Source organism: Monodelphis domestica, chromosome 3 (genome assembly GCF_027887165.1).
Source record: "Monodelphis domestica isolate mMonDom1 chromosome 3, mMonDom1.pri, whole genome shotgun sequence".
NCBI lineage: Eukaryota > Metazoa > Chordata > Mammalia > Didelphimorphia > Didelphidae > Monodelphis > Monodelphis domestica.
The window spans coordinates 89,534,391-89,556,290 of NC_077229.1; the positions used below are offsets into that span (position 1 = coordinate 89,534,391).

At 35.4% G+C, this 21,900-nt stretch overlaps 1 protein-coding gene across 2 annotated transcripts in view; it reads left to right on the forward strand.

Annotated features, from left to right (window-relative positions):
- The window catches only part of CHAF1A (chromatin assembly factor 1 subunit A), a 64,707-nt gene that overhangs the window by 6,703 nt on the left and 36,104 nt on the right, over nucleotides 1–21,900 (forward strand). The window lies entirely within an intron of this gene.

Sequence of the window (21,900 nt, forward strand, 5' to 3'; positions counted from 1 at the left end):
CTCTGGAGATGGATAGTACTCCCTGTCATAAATCTTTCAGGATTGTCCCAGCTCATTGTATTGCCAAGAATAGCCATGTTTTCCCAGATAATCATTGTTCAGTATTGCTGTTACTGTGTACAATGTTCTCCCAGTTCTGCTTATTTCGCTTTTCAGCAGTTCTTGCAGATCTCCTCAACTTTTTCTGAAATCTTCTTGCTTTTCATTTCTTATAGCACAATAGTATTCCATCACCAACATATACCACAATTTGTTCAGCCATTTCCCAATTAATGGACATCCCCTCAACTTCCAATTCTTTGCCACCACTAAAAGAGCTGCTAGAAATATTTTTGTATAAGTAGGTCCTTTCCCTTTTCAACTTTTTAATGTAATGATTTGTACCTCAAATTGGCTATCCATATCATGATAATTGAAATAAAAAGGTTTCTGTTGCTGAAACCTAGTTATCTTCAGTAATTCTGTTTTCTTACTCCCCCTCCACTCCCAAATTATTACATTCTGTTGCCTTTTGTGCAACCTGTGTAGTTGTGGTTTCTATAATCCCTTTCCTAGGGGTATGGGAGTAAGGAAGGAATATCTTTTTTCTTGCTTTACAAACAAAAAAAGGTTTACTTTAAATTTAACCTTAACCTGTAGCAAAATCAATTAAGCTTATTTTATAAATATTTACATTTAAATAACACCATGGATCTCAACACAAAATATCTATGCCTTTGTCATTTCCTTATTTGGAATGTATTGTAGCTTTTTGGTCTGCTTATACCTTTTTAAATTTTATGTTGTAATCTGTATTCTTTTTGATGCAGTTTGAAGTAGTTTGAAGATCTATGTTTGAATCTTAGCCCTGCCACCTACCTTTATTATGCCTTTGGGTATTTCAATTCCTTTCTCCCAGCCTTAGCTTCTTATAAAATGAGAGATTTTGACTCATTGACCTCAGAGGTTCCTTCTCCCTCTAAAATCCACTCCTTTGATTCTTGAGGTTGTTGTTTTTTTTATTTTTATTTAATTAGTCAATTTAGAACATTTTTCCTTGGTTACAAGAATCATATTCTTTCCCTCCCCTCTCCCCCCCCTTTCCGTAGCCAACACACAATTCCACTGGGTTTTACATGTGTCCTTGATCAAAACCTATTTCCATATTGTTGATATTTGCACTAGGATGATCGTTTAGAGTCTATATCCCCAATCATATCCCCCATCACCCATGTGATCAAGCAGTTGTTTTTCTTCTGTGTTTCTACTCCCACCGTTTTTCCTCTGAATGTGGATAGTGTTCTTTCTCGTAAGTCCCTCAGAATTGATCTGGATCACTGCATTGCCACTAATGGAAAAGTCCATTACATTTGATTGTGCCACAGTGTATTAGTCTCTGTGTACAATGTTTTCCTGGTTCCGCTCCTCTCAACTCTGCATCAGTTCCTGGAGGTCATTCCAGTTCACATGGAATTCCTCCAGTTCATTATTCCTTTTAGCACAATAGTATTCCATCACCAGCATATACCACAATTTGTTCAGCCATTCCCCAATTGAAGGACATCTCCTCATTTTCCAATTTTTTGCCACCATGAAGAGTGTAGCTATGAATATTCTTATACAGGTCTTTTTCCTTATTAACTCTTTGGGGTACAAGTCCAGCAGTGCTATGGCTGGCTTATCCTTTATTTAATTTTAAATTTAATTCTAAATTTCATCTAGTTCTTGAGATTTCTTTATATTTCTCATAGTTTTGGTTATAGTTTTATGTTAATGTACCACTTAGTAAGCATACCCTAATTATAGAACATTTACATATCCCTTTTTTGTAGTTATAGATAATATTGCTTGTAAATATAACTTTTTTTCTTTTAGATAATGATTTCAGGGCACTTCTAAAATTCCTTTTGACTAAAATAATCTGATATTTTTCACATATCCCTTGATTTCTATCCCAAAGGATAGAATGTTTGCAATTATACTGCCTTGTTTTTTTCCTATTGTTATGTCATTTTAAGTTATTTTTGGAAACTTGATAAATGTGAAATAACTCTTCAAAGTTGTTTCTGAATCATTGAAGGTTAGAGCTAGATGAGATCTTAATGATCAATTAGTTCAATTTAACTTGGATTTCTTTTCATAATAATCAGATATAGAGTATCTTTTTCCTTCATTTTTTTCAAATGAATATTTCAATTTGTACTTCCAAGAATGACTTTCCTAAAATATTAATCAGAAATGATAGGATGTTTCCTTTTAGGCAAACTGAGGATGCTTTATATTTATGGCAAATGAATTTAAAGATTTTAATGTAATTTTAGAAAGTTAATGCTATAATTTAAGTGTAAACATTTACCCATACAGCTTATACTTTTCAAGGGAGAAGGAGCCACCAGAGATCAATTTATTGAAGAAGAAGGGATAAAAGAACATTTTAAAACTCCTGCCACAGATGTAATTCATAAATATCCAGTGTTTTAAATTAAGTCTGCTGCCTGCCATCTTGTTTTGTAAAGCACACTGCTTCCATTTGTAGACTTATCAATTGCTTGAATTTTTTTCTGGCTACTATGCAGAATTAATTTATTACATAGTACATTGAAGCCAGTCAGAATTGAGAAAAAGAAATACCTTCATCCAAATATTTTACTTTTGATTCCCACTTCCTCTCTTTATCTAAGATTCTTTTTGACACTGGGAATTTTTAAAATGCCATGGTTGGTGCAGAGTAATGAAATGAAGATTTGATTTTGTCAAATGCACAAATAACTACATAAACATTCCCTATTTTATGAATGGATCATTATGAATTTAGAAACTAATATGCTATGTTTTACATGGTTTAAGTGCTAAAGATGTAATTTCTCTTTCATTGTGCACATTTTGAAACTTATTTCATTTTTGAACTGGGAGTTTTTTTGTGATGCTCTCGGAGAAAATTCTACTAGTAATAAGCAATAGCATTTTGATGCTTCAATAGTCTCAGTGTTTTCCACCATTGCAGATTGCTGTTAATTCATATCTTTTCATCTTGTGCTATATCTGACCATGACTTTAGTGAATTTTCCATAAATCTGTCCAATTTCTAGAGGTCTTTCTTTGGTCTTAATATATTTTGTGGATTGGATTATCCATATGCTATTTTGTTGCTATTTGTTTAAAACAGTCCTCCCAAAATAATGAGCCTCTTCCAACTTCTTTGGAGCCTGCTACAGAATACTGCCCTAGCTACTAAAAAAGAAAACTTTGTTAAACACCCAAATTCTCACCTGAAAAATGTAAATAAAAAATAGTGAGAAAACCTTATTAATGTTCCAGGCTTTGTCTTCCACTTGACAAATATTCATGCCCTACATGCCTGGGTGTCTTGATTATATCTAACTTTGCAACAAATTTAGATATGTTGTGATTCCTACCATGCTGCCCCCCCTCCCCCTCTTGCTTTTCCCTCTTCTCTTCAACTTGCCCATTTCCTTAAAAAAAAAATAACAATAATTAGGTTTTATTTTTTCCCCCTAGTTTGGATCTTTGGGAACAATAGTGAAAAATACAGTTCCATTAAAGTGGTTTAAATTAGGGAGAACTTTTGTTTTGGCCTCTTGACCTTAAAACAGACAAACAAATAAATAAATAAAATGTGATTTGGTCTAATAGATGAAGCCTCATTCTCCTTTGTGTTGGTTTGTCATGAAGACTCAATTTGTAGTATTGTATCCCTAGTATTGGAGTAATCATAAATAAATTATTTCCCTAATCCTGGCTCATTTTTATAAGATGTATTCCATTGTTCTCATTTTAGACCCTAGGCTCCTATAATTTCTTTTCTTTTTCCTTCTTCCCCTCCCTTAAGCCCCCTACAGCTTTTTTTTCCCTTGTTATTCTTCAGTGATTACCCCAATTTTAGCAAACTACCTTCTGACATTAAATACTCTGGAACTAACTAATTGAATTGAATTCTTTCCTCTAACACTTATATTTTCCCCTCCTTTTCAGGCCATCTGAAACAGACCCTTTTCTCTTAATTATTTTTGTTGTGGAAACTACTTTACATTTCCCAGTTTAACTCTTTAATTTTACCCCATTTATCCAATCAGTTATCAAATCTTGCTTTTCTGCCTCCACATTTTTCTGTCCTTGCTCTTTTCTCCAGCGATACAACTACCACCCTAATTCATTCAGATCCTCTTCACCTCTACTTGGACCATTGCAGTGACCTAAATGGTCTTCTTGCTTCCATTCACTCCTGTCCCAAAGCCACCCATTACCAAATTAATGCTCCACAAACACAGATTTGACAGTATTACTCCCATCCTGAAAAAGCTTTAGGGACTGCCTATTATTTTAGGAATAAACTACAAACTCCTCTATTTGGCATTTGAAGCTTTTCACAATCTGCTTCTGGTCTATCCAGACTAATCCACACATTTACTCCCCCTCATTCACTCTTTGTTCCAGCAAAACTAGCTTGCTTATCAACTCTTTACATGACACTCCATCTGCTGTCACCTCCATGCTTTTGCACAGGCTGCCCTCTCATGCTGGGAATACTCCTTGACTCTACTTCCTTAACTTCCTAGCTTCCTTCAAACATAGCTTAGGTGCCATATCTTCCAAAAGGCCTTTTCTTATTCCTCTTCAGTTGTTAATGCCTCAAGATATTCCCACCCTCACCTCCCCAATATTTTTATATACTTGCCTGTTTACATCTTGTTTCTCACTAATAGAATGTTAGCCTCTTGAAGGCAGAGGCCTTTTCTGATGGGTTAGTTTGTTTTGGTCTTTGTGTCCTTAGTACCTAGGTTTGAGGCATGGCACATATAACTAGGCAGTACTCTTATTGAATTGAATTGAATTTTACTCCTAGGAGCAGTATCTTGAATTAGCAATTGGTAAGGTTGTCATAGTTACCTTTCCAGAAGTAGGACTGTGCTTCTCATATGATTGTCATGCTAGATATGTTTAGGAGCTGGTTGTCTTACCCCCATCAGTTCACTTTTTCCTTTTCCCCTGATCTGATGTTCTATTTCCTAATTTTTTGGCTGAAACCTATTGAAAGCTATAGTATATTTTACCCATATACCTTAGGGCACCCACTTATCCTGGGGCACCACACATGGCTGTTATAATGGCCCAGCCCCTTTACTGTCAGGGTCCTACCTTAGTCTTGTGTCCCCCTTATAATCAACCAATTGTACCCCCCCCCCCCCCCCAGTTGGAAATCACACCTGCCACAGAGGAGCTCCTCCAATATCTGAAGGCAGAGGGAAGATGGAACTACTCTTATCCTAATTTGGCCCTTTTATATATATATATATATATGGTTCTCCCTTATGCCCAAATCTCTGGCACCATTCTCCACCCAAGAATAACTAGTTCTCATTGTCTGGCATTGTCCCTTTTTCAGTTCTGAGTTATTTCAGGTCCTGATTATGTCCTGAATAAATTTGCTTGTTTTATCTTCTGCTTACTTACATAGTTCTTGAGGCTACTTACTTAGAGCCACTTCCTAATCATTTCATGGGAATTCCCCTTGACATGTTCTACCTCTGGCCCTGTATCAGGATGCCATAAACTTATAAACCCTAAACAGGGGGTCTAAAACTCCCAGCAGCCCCTCCCTAGCAAGATTTATCTTTGGGAACATAGAAAGGAGGGGGCTGGGAGCATTCTGTCCTAGGGAGAGAGCCTCTACAATTCCCTAACCTGCACTGGGTAGATTGTTTGCCCTTTCCAGTTATTTGGTTCCTCTCACCCTGACCTTATAAATAGAGCCTGTAGGGGCAGCACAAAGGCATACTGTTTAAAATGTACTGTTCTGTTGGGATATTGTTTCATATAAATATATTTTAAAATTAAATTGATCTCTTGAGGAATGAGTCATTCCATATAGCTGAGGGATTACTCATTTAATGTTAAAGCTATCTCTTTTGACAGTTTTGGATATTAAAATTTTCCAAAATGTATTACATACTTCTGCCTTAAATTATCCTAAACATGATCTAATATTTTTTTGATGACTTAAGGTAGTCACTTTGAACACTGATTATTTTTGTTGTTTAGTCATTTCAGTGGGACTCCATTAGGGGTTTTCTTGAAAGAGATATTGGAATGGTTTGCCATTTCCTTTTCCAGCTCATTTTACAGATGAGGAACTGAAACTTAAATGACTAGGATTAAATGATTTGCCTATGGTCACATAGCTAGTAAGTGTTTGAGGCTGAATTTTTATGCAGGTCTTACTGACTTTAAGCCTGGCACTCTATCCATTGTACCACCTTGTTGTCCATTAATAATTATATTGTTCTGTAATACAGTAGAGCCATGATATTAGAGCCTGTTGATATTAAAGCAAGGGAATTCATTCTTCTCCGATACAGCTGACCCCAGTCTGCCTTTGCAGGTTTTCATGCTTTGTTCTTAGTGTAGTCTCTTCCACCCTCATTTGTTCTATTCTGCTCTGGGCCTTGGAATTAGCTACCTAAATTTGTTAGAATTATATGTAAAATAAAAACAAATCAGCTTTTTTAGAATTCTACATAAAATAAAAAATAGATTGGCTCTCTTAGGAGTGAAATATATCAACTTAACTATGAGTCTCTATAGCATTTCTATGGATCTCTATGGCCTTGCTTTTATACAACAAATCATTGAATTTTATAGCAGTTTTGCAAAGCCCTATGTGTTAACATATCTGGTTTGATCTCACTAACCTTTTGGGATAAGCTCTACAGGCATTATTAGCTTTTGTAATTTGGCTTCTGTGACAAGGAAATCACTTTAAAAGACTGATATATATTAATTTAAGGTCACCAAGGAATTCAGCTATGTAATTCCTAAATGAAAACTCAAGTCAGCAGTCAACCTTTTATGGAGTTTAATCACAAACAGGAGGAAGAAAGGAATTAGAGATAGAGAGAGAGAGGGAGAGAGAAAGGGAAGAGAAGGGAATAGGGCTTAAATACCCCTTCTGTTTAGGCTGGGCCAAAAGGCCCAAGCCCTTAGATAGCTGGGGCAAAGAAAAGAGATCAGCCCCTATTACTCACGTGACCAAAATGGAGAAACAGTCTCAGAGGTCCCCACCTTCAGCTTCCTTCAGAGCAAGCTTCTCAGAGCACACTCCAACCACTCAGACAAACTCCTCAACCACCACCCTGAGTCTTCAGACCCCTCTATCTTTAAGGAAACCATCCAAGTACCCTCCCCTCAGTTCTCACATCTACCAATCACTGTCCATCAATTTCCCTGTGCCAATGGAGGCTCTAGCTTAACCCAGGACCTCCCAGAGGTCTCTGGCTTTGCACATGTCTGTTGAAGGTCATATTTTCAAATAATTAAATCTTTGATCCTTTGCTACAGCCCTTCCTAAATCTTGTTAACCTGAGTAGGGTAGAGATTGGAATAATTAAATTTTGATCTATGCTGCAGCCCTTCCTCAATCCTGTTAGGACTGAGTAGGGTGGAGATTGATTCCAAGTATCTCCATTGTATCAATTCTAAAATCAATCATGACTCAAAGAAATTCCTGTTCTATGCTTAAGCATAGGTCAAAGTCCTTTCCATTGTTCAGCAAAAGGTTTCTGTCCTAAAGTAATCTTAAGAAGGGAGGAGGAGGAACCTCCCATGCCAATGGGGTTCACATTCCAATAGACTATCAGTAAGAAATTTTCCAAGTATGAAATTTCCCAAAGGCGAAATTTCCAACATTTATAAGTCTAAGGAATTTTAAGGTTTACACTTCTGACTTCATCAGCAACTGAAACTGATTTCTCCAAAGTTACTAAGTGACCACTTAATTGACAAATCTGATTGTGTTTTCTCAGTCCACATTCTTCTGGATCTCTTTGTAGTATTTGAAAACTGTTGAATACCATCTCCTTAATATTTCTGGGCGAATGACTTGCAGATCTATTTTCCAAGTTTCCCAAGCTGTAGTTCTGTATTACCAACTGCCTATGGACATTTCTATCAGTCTTCTTCTCCAACTCAACATGTCCAGAACAGAATTCATCTTTGCCCCCCAAAGCCACCCTTCTGCTAAACTTCCCATAACATTCATAACTTTGTTACTTGTGCTTGACTCCTCACTTTCCCTCACCTCATAACCAATTTGTCACATTTTTGCCTTTTCTTTCTAATATTTCTTAAAACTGATAACTCCTTACTCTTCACATAGCTCCCACTTTAGTTAAAGCCATTAGCGCCTCTCACCCTAAACTGTTGAAGTGGTTTTCTAATTGAACTCTCCTTTCTCAAGGCTTCTCCAATCTGTCATCCACACAGCTGTCAAAGTGTTTTTCTTTTAAGTCCAGCTCTGACAATGACAACAGCCCTTCCTCAGTAAATTTCTGTGGGGCTTAATAGCCCTAATTCTGTGTACTGTTAAAAGTTAAAACTATTTCATTATGATTACTTTCTTATTTTATATATTTAAAAATATTGTTCTGAGAAAGATGTATCAGTTTCACTGGGATTACCAAAGAGGTCCATGATTTAAAAAAGAAAAAGTGCTTAAAGAACCTATCTGAGACGATCATCCTCAGCATTTCCCATACTGATGGTAATGCCCTTGTTATTCTGGTTAAAATAGATTAAAAAAAAAGACTATGTCATCTTATTAAAAAGTATCTTTTATTTTTTTTAAACTCTTACCTTCCATCTTAGAATCAAATTTGTGTATAGGTCCCAAGGCAGAAGAGAAGTAAGGACTGGGCAATGGGGGTTAAGTGACTTGCCCAGAGTCATACAGCTAGGAAATGTCTCTGAGGCAAGATTTAAAACTCAGGACCTCCTGTCTCTGGGCCTGGCTCTCAAATCTACTGAACCCACCTAGCTGCCCCACAAAAACTGTCTTGCTAAATTTTTCAGCATCATGAACTTCATTGGGTTTGTGTTGTGCATCCATCTTCCTCATCTCTCTCCTGCCAGAGTGGTCTTTGTACCTGGGACCTTGCACTCTCATGGGTGAACCTTCAACTTATCTTGCTTGGAACCAGGACTCCATTTCCAGACTATATTGCTACTTGCATTAAATCTCCTTCCCATTTAATGTGTGGTCTTCCCCATTTGAATGTAAACTTGAGTAGAAAGTTTTACTCATATGTGTTTGTATTTTCAATGCTTAGCACAGTGCCTGGCTAAGTAAACACTTTTCATTCATTCATCAGTATATGAGTATGCATATAGATTGTAACTCAAACTTGATTTCTCCTCCTGTTGTGACTCTTTACTTGCATATTGCCAAAATTCTTTGTAGAAAGATCCATCCAAAGTGTTAGAGGCCACCTTCTCTCTTTTAACATAATGTATATATGTTTTGTCCAAAAGTCAGATGTTGAAATACTTCCCTCCTCTATAGTGAGGCACAAGACTGCATGTACTGCATTGATTTTGTTTTTTCTTTGTTAGAAGGTATTCTAATTTAGTGAGGAGATTATATCAAAGAAATGACTAATATAAAAAAGCAAAATAACAAGACATTAGTACAATTTATTTTTTTTTAAATATGTGGATACCAATGCAGCATCTAGGCTGTCCATCTTTTATCTTTGTCTTTTTTTTTTTAACCTCTTTATCTGTAGCATTTAGCACAATGCCTGGCACATGTTAAGGGCTTAATCAGTGCTGGATGATTGATCTCTAGTTCTTGATAGCCAGTTTACTTCCTTTTCTAGTCATACATATCCAGTGTGATAATCTTTTGGACAATTCATTATTGGTAATATGCTGCAAACTACTTACATGAAGTATACTTTTATCCATTATCTTTTAGGACACTTGCAATTTTCAGGTTTGGGCTTAATAAATTACAAGTTGATGGTAGACAATATTCCTTTGAAATAAACTATACTAAATTCATTAATAAATGAACAGTAATGATCTGAAATTATTGGAAGCCAACATGGATCTTTTTTGTTTCAGGGGCACTGGGATTTGTGCCCAGAAAGAAGGAACATAAAGAAGTTTTCCGGCAAAACAACATCTTTAGTTCCAGAGATGATAATAATAATTTTTTATAGTTCTTTAAACTTAATAAAATGTTTTCCACAAGAACACTGAGGTAGGTGATACAAATAATATTACTGCCATTTTAGGGATAAGGAAACATTCTCAAAGAAAGTGTGACATACATATGGTCAGTTGGCTACCACACTTCAACTGGGATTCAAACCTAAGTCTCTGGATACTACTAAGTCAGCTATTCTTTCTGTTAAACCATGCTTCTCTTAGAAATAGAAAGCTTTCTATAGCCATTTCTCAAAGTTATATAGTGTTTAGATCATCCCTGGTCATACTCAATTTCCCAATGTAATTCAGTCATCTTAAAACAGATTCTAAGCATAGTTAATAAGTGTTAAGTTTTTTGATGCCTTTTCATTAGTCATTCCCTTCTCCTCCCTGCAAAACCTATGCCCCACCCATACAAATCATCTATAGCAGTAATGGTGAACCTTTTAGAGATGGGGGACCAGGGTGCCCCTCCAACTCCCTAGACTGAGTGTTGTGCCCATCCCGCCCTTACCCTGTGCCATGCCCCCGCCCCTTTACCCCTCACAGGGGAGGGAGAAAGCATTCTCATTAGGCTGTTGGGCAGAGTAGTGGGTGAAGTGAGGAATGTCTTCAGTGAGTGTAGAGAGGGGGAGGGGAGTGGCCCAAGTACTCTGCTCCCCTCTAGCTCTGCCCTCTATGAGCTGTCCACCTTACCCACTGTATGCTCCCATTGGGCTGTTGGGCAGAGGGGTGAGGGATGTGAAAAGATGTCCTCAGGTGCAGTGGAGAGGGGGAGGGGAGCGGAGCAGCTCTGCTTGAGTCCCTCTGCTTTTATAGTGTGACAAGGGAATCACTTTAAAAGACTGATATATATTAATTTAAGGTCGCCAAGGAATTCAGCTATGTAATTCCTAAATGAAAACTCAAGTCAGCAGTAAATCTTTTATGGAGTTTAATTACAATTAAGTAAGTAAGAAAGAATTAGAGATAGAGAGAGAGAAAAAGGGAGAGAAGGGAATAGGGCTTAAATACCCCTTCTGTTTAGGCTGGGCCAAAAGGCCCAAGCCCTTAGATAGCTGGGGCAAAGAAAAAAGATCAGTCCCTATTACTCACGTGACCAAAATGGAGAAACAGTCTCAGAGGCCCCCACTTTCAGCTTCCTTCAGAGCAAGCTTCTCAGAGCCCACACGAACCACACCAACCAACTTCTCCACCTCCTCCGAGACCTCAGACCCCCCTGATCTTTAAGGAAAACCCTCCAAGTTGCCTCCCCTCAGTTCTCACATCTACCAATCACTGTCCATCAATTTCCCTGTGCCAATGGAGGCTCTAGCTTAACCCAGGACCGCCCAGAGGCTTTGCACATGTCTGTTGAAGGTCATATTTTCAAATAATTAAATCTTTGCTCCTTTGCTACAGCCCTTTCTAAATCCTGTTAACCTGAGTAGGGTAGAGATTGGAATAATTAAATTTTGATCTAGGCTGCAGCCCTTACTCAATCCTGTTAGGACTGAATAGGGTGGAGATTGATTCCAAGTATCTCCATTGTATCAATTCTAAAATCAATCATGACTCAAAGAAATTCCTGTTCTATGCTTAAGCATAGGTCAAAGTCCTTTCCATTGTTCAGCAAAAGGTTTCTGTCCTAAAGTACTCTTAAGAAGGGAAGAGAAGGAACCTCCCATGCCAATGGGGTTCACATTCCAATAGTCAAGACCCACTATCAATAGGAAATTTTTCAAGTATGAAATTTCCCAATGGTGAAATTTCCAACATTTATAAGAATAAGAAATTTTGAGGTTTACAATAGTAACAAACTTGGGGGGGGGGTGCTGCCCACAGAGAGTGCTCTGCATGCAATATTTGGCACTCATGCCATAGATTTGCCATCACTGACCTATAGGATAGAAGAAAAAATTAAGTAAAACCAATACATATTGTTATTTGGGAGTTAAGTCAGTTGTAGATTGAAGATATAATAGCCTGTTACTAGGCTATAAATAGATTTAGTTGTTGGGAGTTGATGAGAGTTTGGTGGACCAGTAATCGAAAAGACTTTGACTAGAGATAAATCTTCTATAAAAACCTATTTATTATATTTGCTTCTATAGGAACAGTGATAGGAAAAGGAAGTTGGAGATACTGAAATAGGAAGTTTAGGAATTATAATTCCCTAACTCTAAAAATCTTAACCAAACCAACCCCAAAAATCTGTCCTGCAAGACACTTTCTTCTCCTTTGACCAAAGCCAAGGCTGACTTATTTATACTTACTGTCTATTTAATCCCCAAATTCTAACTGTCTATCTTACACAAACATAAACTTATAAACAGAGAGGAGTAAGTCAGATTTCTTTTCCTGCTGCTCAGATGAAAAAGCAGCTTGTTAGAATTATCACAAAAATTTACCCACTCAAGACAGCTTGCTCTTTCCTGCCACTTACTGGGGCCAGCACCCAATACTCTCCTCTTGTCTGCCAAGATGGGTTTTCAAGAGATAAATTCACCAGAAATTCTCCTAATTCACAGAGCAGGCTCTTCTATTCAGGACAGCCCAAAGAGTCCGTTGGTCCAACTGTCTTTCTCAAAGTTCCTTGAGAAAATTCTCTTCCCATGAGTCCTCTTTGAGATTCCATTCTGGTTTAAAGAAATCCAATTCACTCTACTCTCTTATCCTTCTATCAATAAATTTTGTTAATTAACCCTATTTCCTAATTAATTCTTAATTAAAGAAAATTCTACTACAACAGAGACAGTATATGACTATGTATATAATATTAGGTATTGATATTCTTCTACCTCTGCTGAAAGGTGAGAACTTTGTTTCATCAATTGTTCTCTGGGACCAAGATTGATCATTGCTTTTAATCTGAGATCATGAGATCAGCTTCCTTTTAGTGTGATTTTCCTTTACTTTGTTCTAGCTATCTTGTATTTTGTTCTCCTGGTTCTTTTTTCTTCTCAAGTCTTCCTATGTTCTCTTTTCCATATTATCAATTCTTGTGAATCTACCCTTCTTCTAAACTAATCTACGTCATTGAGGCTACCACTATTCCTCCAGTGGTTCAAAATCTGTGTTCAAAAGCTCGATGTCTTCCAATTAATTGAAAAATTTTGTGATTTTTGCCTCTGTGGCATATTTCACATATTTCTCACATCATTCTTATATCTTCCTCTGTATAACCATTGGCCTATTTCAGGACCTCATTATCCTTTGCCTAGACTATTGCTGTAGTCTTCTGGTTGATTTTCCTGGCACAAATCTCTTCTCACTCCATTCTGCCTTTCACACAGTAGAGTGATTTTCCTAAAGTACAGGTCTGACCATGTCACTCTTCTACTTAGTAAATTCCAGTAATTTCTTCTTTACCTTTAGAATAAAATATAAACTCTAGTTGGCATTTAAGATCTTTATACAATTTGGCTTCAACCTATATTTCTAGTTTTATTACACATTATTGCCTTTCCAACATAGTGTGGTCTGGCCAAAATTCCCTTCGTACTCTTATAATTATGTCTTTGCATTGACTATCTCCCATACCTGGAATATATTCCCTTCTCATCTTTACCTCTAATTTCTTTCAAGGTTCAGCTCAGATGCCACCTTCTACTTGAAATCTTTTGTGTTTCTCCCAGCTACTAGTATCTTTCCCTTAAAATTATCTTGCTTCTATTTTATATATACCTATATATGTTATATTAGCTCTTCTGGCTATATTGTAAATTGCTCAGTGGCAGGAGAGTTATTTGACTTTTGTCTTTGTAGCTCCATCACCTAACTTCCTAGTTAGTGTTTTAATAAACACTTGCTAATTGAATCTGATACCTAAAATCTTAGAATTGTTTTAATTTGCATTTCATTTATTAATGATCTGAAAATTTTTTCATATGGTTATGGTACTTCAAGATTTAACAGCACTTCTGAAAACATTAAGAGTAAATTAGGATAATTTAAAATCAGGTCATGTCAGAGTCAATTTTAGGGCTCTTTACAATTTCACCCTTTGTCCTTTCTGCTGGTTTCACAATGTTAAAAGAATTGAGGGGACTTTAAGCTCAAGAGTTTAATAAAATTTGATATATTATTTCCATGTAGTAAAAACACTAGTTCCTAAGGTCACATGAGCTAACTTAAGAGCATGTATGCTTCATTTAAAAAAAATTTTTTTTTAAACCCTTACCTTCCGTCTTGGAGTCAATACTCTTTTGGCTCCAAGGCAGAAGAGTAGTAAGGGCTAGGCAATGGGGGTCAAGTGACTTGCCCAGGGTCACACAGCTGAGGAGTGTCTAAGGTCAGATTTGAACCCAGGACCTCCTGTCTCTAGGCCTGGTTCTCAATCCACTGAGCTACCCAGCTGTCCCCATGCTTCATTTTTTTATTTATTCTAATATCACAGAATATGAAAAGGCATTTGGTATGTATTTCATCTGATGGTCAAATGGACAGAAGCTCACATTTTAAAAACACCTAAATTTAAAAAATGCTTTCTTTACAATAAACCTGTGAGGCAGATGGCACAAGTATTTGATATCCATATTTTACAAAGGTAGCCTCCCCTGCAGTTTTATAGCTTATCTCACATGCTATTGGAGACTAGGATACTTTGGTTTCTGTATTTTATTCAGTGTAAATGGTATAGCTCCATAAAAATCTTATTCTCTTTATATTGCCATACATGTGATGTTTTATCTTGATAAGTCTCTCACCATTCTTTTCATTTGTGATGTTGTAAACATTTTGTAAATTATTCTGCTTATAGTTACTTCATTCGATACAAAGTTCTGCCAGGTTTCTCTGAATTTGTCCTTTTTGTCATTTTATACAATCTAGTAACAATATTGCATTTCATTAACATACCTTAATTTGTTCAGCCATTTCTGAATTGATGGATGCCTACTTTGTTTCCAATTCTTTGCTACAACAAAAAGTGCTGCTATAAATATTTTTGTGCAAAGCAATCCTTTTCATCTGTCTTTGATTTCTTTGGATATATGCCCATTAATAGTGGCATTGGGTCAAAGGATATATACTTAGTGACTTTTTGAGTATAGTTCCAAATTGCTTTCCAGAATAGTTAGATCAGTTCTCAGCCTCATGAGCCACTGGTTATTAGTGGCTCTTCTATAGATATTCTTGAACTATTGTCATCTTTTTTATACCTTTGCCAGTCTTGCTCTTGATATGAGGTGGAATCTCAATTGTTTTAATTCACATTTCTCTTATTAGAGATTTGGAGAATTTTTTCACATAGCTGTTCACTTTTTCTTTTTGAGGAGTACCTATTTATATTTGACCATTTATCTATTAGAGAATGCTTCTTGTTCTCCTTCCCTGTCCAAATTTGTTTTTGGTGTAATATTTTTATATGTTGTATATATCCATTCAGGATTTCTTGGTGGTATTTGATGTGAGATGGTTGGTTTAAATCCTAGTTCTCTAGACTGCTTTCTTATTTTCTAACAGTTTTTGTAGAATAGTGATTTCTTATTCTAGTATTTGAAATACTTGGGTTTATCAAATGCAGTGTTACTATTTCAGTTACCTCTAGGTCTTGTATACCTAATCTGTTCCATGGATCAATCACCTCTTCTGATGGTGTACCAGTACCAATAGTTTTGATGATAACTGTATTCTAGTATAGTTTGTAATCTTACTACTAGGTTCTTCTTTTTCCCATTTTATTTACCATGAAATTCTTGACTTTTTGTTCCACCAGATGACTTGATTTTTTTTTTCTGGTTCTGTAAAGTAACTTTTTTATAATTTGGCATAGCTTTAAATTACAAATTAGGTAATGTTGTAATTTTTATTGTATTGACATGACCCGATGCTTTAGTAGTTATTACCTTGACAATTATTTGCCTAACTTTATTTTTGTATTGGATTCATAGAATTGCTGTGGTAGATAGCCTCTTGTACATTTAATACATGCTATAAAGGAATTTCTTTTTCTCTCTCTTCCTAATGAATGTTGTTGGTTTATTTTATACTCTTTTTGTTTTGCTGGTTATTGTTTAATTTTATGGTTGAATTTCTGGGATTCTCTTAAAAAACATATACAACCCTCATGTAGTCTGTATAAAGTCAGCAAGCACTTCATATGTGCAACACGTTTCTGAGTGCTAGGGAATACAAGAAAAGGCCACACACAAAAAACCCCCAACCCTCAGACCCTACTTTCTAGGAACATACATTTTAATGTGGGAGATATGTAAATAACTAGTAAAATGTATGTATTTATGAGTGGATGAAGGTAATTTCAGAGCAGAATATATTAGTAGTGTATAGGTAGATAAGGCTAATGTGATTGGATCCTAGAGTACATGGAGAAGAGTAAAGTGAAGGAAAACTGGAAAGTCAGAAAGGGGCCCAGTGATACAAAACTTTAAAAGTCAGAGGAGTTTCATATTTAATCCTGGAGGTCAGAGAGGAGGAGGTGACATGGAGCAGTCAATTGTTTGGATAGATTGGATCTGAGGGAGACATGAGGCAAGGAGATCAACCAGAAGGCTTATGGAATAGTCTAAGCAAGAAGGGATGAAAGTTTGAATGAGGATGGTGTTTATATGAATGAAAAGAGAGATGTGAAGGCAGAAATGGCAAAAATTTTCAACAAATTGGATATGTGGAACAAATGAGAATGAAGAATTAAAGATGACAGTGAGCTTTCAAGTGATTCATTGAAAGGACAGCAATACCTTAGACAGTAATAAGGAAGATTCGAAGAGGGGAAGGTTTTAGAATGGGGGCAGGGGAAGATAATGAGTTCTGTTTTGGATGCATAAGTATGAAGTGCCAACTAAATACTCATTTTGAGATGTCCAAGAGACAGTTAGTAAAACATGGAGCTGAACCTCAGGAAAGAGTTTGGGGCTAGAAAAATAGATATGTGAATCATCAGGCTAAAGATGATAATTGAATCTATTAGAATCAATAAAATCATCAAATGAATTAGTATTAAAAAAAAAAAGAGGAAAGATGGGCTGCTTGGTGGTATAGTACATATAGAGTGTTAAGTTTGGAATCAAGACCTGAATTCATATCCATCCTCAGCTACTTATTAGTTGTGTGGCCTTGGACAAGTCACATAATCTTGTTTGCCTCAATAATTAAAAAAGAGAGGCCTCAGTATAAAGCCTTGAACTCTGTCAGTGGGTGTGACCTTGAGGAAGATCCAGTGAAGGATCCTGAGATGTTAGATAGACAAACTAGGAGAAATCTGTTAAAAACTTGAGAGGAGAAATACTTTAGGAGGAGATGGGGGGGCGGGGGGGCAACAATGTCAAAGGTTGCAGACTTTAAGGATAAGGCCTGAGAAAAAGCCATGAGATTTGGCAATTAAAAGATAAATCATTGGCAATTTTGGAGTGAATGGTTTCAATGTAAACTGAGATTAGAAGCCAAATTATAGAGATTTTAGAATTGAAAGAGGTGAAAGGATATAGAAGCATAAGTTATAGGTGACTTTTCTCAAGAAATTTAAATAATGAAGAAAATGAAAGATATAAAAGGAAAGCTAGAATGAATGGTTGGATCAAGTGAAAATTGTTTTAGTTTTTTTGATGGAAACAGAGAAAAAATTAAAATTAAAGACAACTCTCCAATAAATAAATGGTCAAAGGATATTAACATTGGTTTTCAGAGGTAGAAATCCAAGCTAAATGTATAGCGTCCACATTTTTAGAGGAAAGCTAAATAGTTATAGATGGAAGTAGATAGCAAAATGGTAATGGGGGGACTTCAATTTTTCCCTCTCAGAACTAGATAAATCTAACCAAAAATAAATAAGAACGAAATCAAGGAGATGAGTAGAGTCTTAGGTAAATTGAATATGATAGATATTTGGCAAGAATTGAACAGAAATAGTAATGGTACCTTTACAAAAATTGACCATATATTAGAGCACAAAAACATAGTTAAATATAGAAAAGCAGAAATATTAAATGCATCCTTTTTAGACCATAATGCAATAAATTGTATATACTAAGGGATCATGGAAATAAAGGAAGAATTAATTTGAGACAAAAGAACTTAATCTTAAAAAATGAGTGGAGGGGCAGCTAGTTGGCTCAGTGCATAGAGAAAAGGCCTAAAGAAGGGAGATCCTGGGTTCAAATCTGGCTTCAGACCCTTTTAACTATGTGACCCTAGGCTAGTCACTTAACCCCAATTGTCTAGTCCTGACTACTCTTATCCCTTGGAACTAGTATTTAGTATTAATTCTAAGGCAGAAAGTAGATGTTTATTTAAAAAAAAAAAGGAAAAAGAAGAGAATGAGTGAGTTAAAGAGCAAACCATAGAAACAATAATTTCATTAAAAAGAATGATAATAATAAGACAACATACCAAAACCTGTGGGATACTGAAAAAGCAGTAATTAGAGGAAAAGTTATATCTCTAAATGCTTATATTAATAAAATATAAATAGATCAATGAAATAGGGATACAATAAGAATTAGAAAAAGAACAAATTAAAAGTCCCCAACTAAATGCCAAATTAGAAATTTTAAAAATTAAAGGCAAGATCAATACAATTGAATGTAAGAAAACTATTGAATTAAATAAATCTAGGACTTAATTTTATTTTTAAAAAATCAACAAAATAGAAAAACTGTTGGTTAATGTGATTTTAAAAAGAGAGAAAATCAAATCACTAGCATTAAAGATGAAAAGGGTAAATATACCAACAATGAAGATGGAATTAGAGCAATTATTAGAAGTTATTTTGCTCAACTATATGCCAACAAATTGACACATATAAGTTAAATGGAAAAAATACTTTGTAGGTTGCCTAGACTATCAGAGGAGGAAATAGAATAACTAAATAAACCTATTTTAGAAAAAAATTTGACAGGCCTTAATGAACTTCCTTTAAAAAAAATGGATTAGGGGACAGCTGGGTAGCTTAGTGGATTGAGAGTCAGGCTAGAGACGGGAGGTCCTGGATTCAAATTTGGTCTCAGATACTTCCCAGCTGTGTGACCCTGGGCAAGTCACTTAAACCCCATTGCCTAGCCCTTACCTCTCCTCTGCCTTGGAACTCTCAGTATAGATTCCAAAATGGAAGGTAAGGATTTAATAAATAAAGAAGGATTTTTACCATACTCATTATAGATTCCAAGACAGAAGGTAAGGATTTAATAAATAAAGAAGGATTTTTATCATACTTCTTTCGTGAAACAAATATGGTATTGATAACTAAACCAAGAAAAGCAAAAACAGAAAAAGAAAATTATAGGCCAATTTAATTAATAAATATAGATGCAAAAATCTTAAATAAAATACTAGCTAGGAAACTACAACAGTTACAAAGATTATATATTGTGACCAAATAGAATTTATAATAGGAATGTAGGGATGCTTTAATATAAACAAAACTATCAACATAATTGTTTTAATAGTAAAAATAATAAAATCTTATTATGAATAAGTGCAGAAAAGTATTTGATAAATATTACACCTTCCTATTAAAAACACTGGAAAGTATAGGAATCAATGAAGTTTTTCTTAAAATAATAAAAAAGCATTTACCAGAAACCATTCCAATAAGATCAAGAGTAAAACAAGGATGCCATTATCAATAGTATTATTTAACATAATATAAGAAATGCTAGCATTAGCAATAAGAGAAGAGAAATGGAAGGCATCAGAATGGGCAAAGAAGTAATAAAACTTTTTTGCAGATCATTTGATGGTATGTGTGGAAAATCCTAGATTTTCAGCTAAGAAGTTAGTTATAACTAAAGTAGTAGGAAATAAAATAAACCCACACAAATCATCAGCATTTTTACATATTATTAACAAAAATCTACAAGAGATTCTCCATTTTAAATAACCACAGATAGAATAAAATACCTGGGATTATACCTGCTAGAGCAAACCCAGGAACTACACAAAGATAACTAAAAAGCACTTTTTTATAGAAATAAAGTCAATTTTAAATAATTGAAGAAATATTAATTGTTCATGGATGGGCAGAGCCAATATAATTAAAATGACAAGCTACCTAAATGAAGTTACAAAAAAAATTATCTTGTTGAGCTAGAAAAAAAAAATCCAATTCATTTGGAAGAACAAAAAATCAATAATAATAAGAGAATTAATGAAAAAAGTAAAGGAAAAGGGGTTAGGAGTACCAGATTTAAAAGTGTATTATAAAGCAGTATTTATCAAAACTATCTGTTATTGTGGAAAGACATATAAATGTTTGAAAAATGAAGTGATGGTGGAGTTGTGAATTTATCCAACCATTCTGGAGGGCAATTTGGAACTATGCCCAAAGGGTGCTAAAAGACTGTCTATCCTTTGGTCCAGCCATACATAGCACTGCTGGGTTTGTACCCCAAAGAGATAAGGAAAAAGACTTATACAAGAATATTCATAGCTGCTCTCTTTGTGGTAGCAAAAAATTGGAAAATGAGGGGATGCCCTTCAATTGGGGAATGGCTGAACAAATTGTGGTATCTGTGGGTGATGGAATACTATTGTGCTCAAAGGAATAATAAACTGGAGGAATTCCATGGGCCTGGAATGACCTCCAGGAATTGATGCAGAATGAAAGGAGCAGAACCAGCAGAACATGTACACAGAGACTGATACACTGTGGTACAATCGAATGTAATGGACTTCTCCCTTAGTGGCAATGAAGTGATCCCGAGTAACTTGGAGGAATCTATGAGAAAGAACACTATCCACATTCAGAGGAAAAACTGTGGGAGTAGAAACACCGATGAAAAACAACTGCTTGATTACATGGGTCGAGGGGGAAATGAACATCCTAATGCAAACACCAACAACATGGAAATAGATTTTGATCAAGGACACATGTAATACTCAGTGAAATTGTGCGTTGACTATGGGAAGGGTGGGGGCAGGGGAGGGAGGGAAAGAATATGATTCTTGTAACCAAGGAATAATGTTCTAAACTGACTAAATAAATTAATAGAAAAGAAAAAAGAAAAATGAAGTGAGTAGAACCAGGAGAACAATATATAGTCATAGAAATATTTTACTATGATCATTTGTGAAGGATTAAATTATTATCAGCAAAACGAGGTCTCAAGAAAACCCTAAGGGACTTATGATAAAAAAAAATGTTATTCAAAGCAAAAGAACTGTTGGAATCTGATTGCAGATTAAAGCATGCTATCTCTTACTTTATTACCTTCATAAATTTTTTATTAGAAGTGTGATATGTGTCTTCTGTTAAGGTATGGGGAATATGGAAATACATACTGCATGAAAGCCCTATTATAACCTAAAATAGAACATGTACTGCCTTATGGGGGGAAGGGAATCTAAATCACAAAATGTCAGAAAACAGTTATAAAAATTGTTCCTACATATAATTGGGGGGGGGGAATATCTGGTACTGACTAAGAAATAGAAAGGTAGATGAGTGGAACAGGACAGATATACAACATACTGCAGTAAAAGATTATAGAAATCTTGTATTTGACAAAAGTTTATATCCATTGAGATTGAGATGAGAAGTCACTATTTGGTTAAAAAAAATGCTGGAACAACTGGAAAGTAGTTTTGCAGAAATGAGATATAGACCAATATCTTACACCATAAGATCAAAATGGATTTAAAAAAAAGGTTACCTTCCATCTGCTTATACTTTTTTTCTGATGGATTTTTGTTTTTATTTTTACTTTGAAGATATTTTCCCCGATTACATGTAATAATAATTTTCAACATATGTTTCCAAATTATAAGATTCAAATTGTCCCCCTCCCTTTCTTCCCTTCTCCTGGAGATGGTAAGCAATTTGATAAGGATTACACATGTATTATCATGTAAAATATACTTCCTTATTAGTCATTGTTGTAAGAGAATATTCATATAAAACCAAAACCCCAAGTAAAAACACAAACTAAGTGAAAAATAGTATGCTTTGATCTGCATTCCAGCTCCAGCAATTCTTTCTCT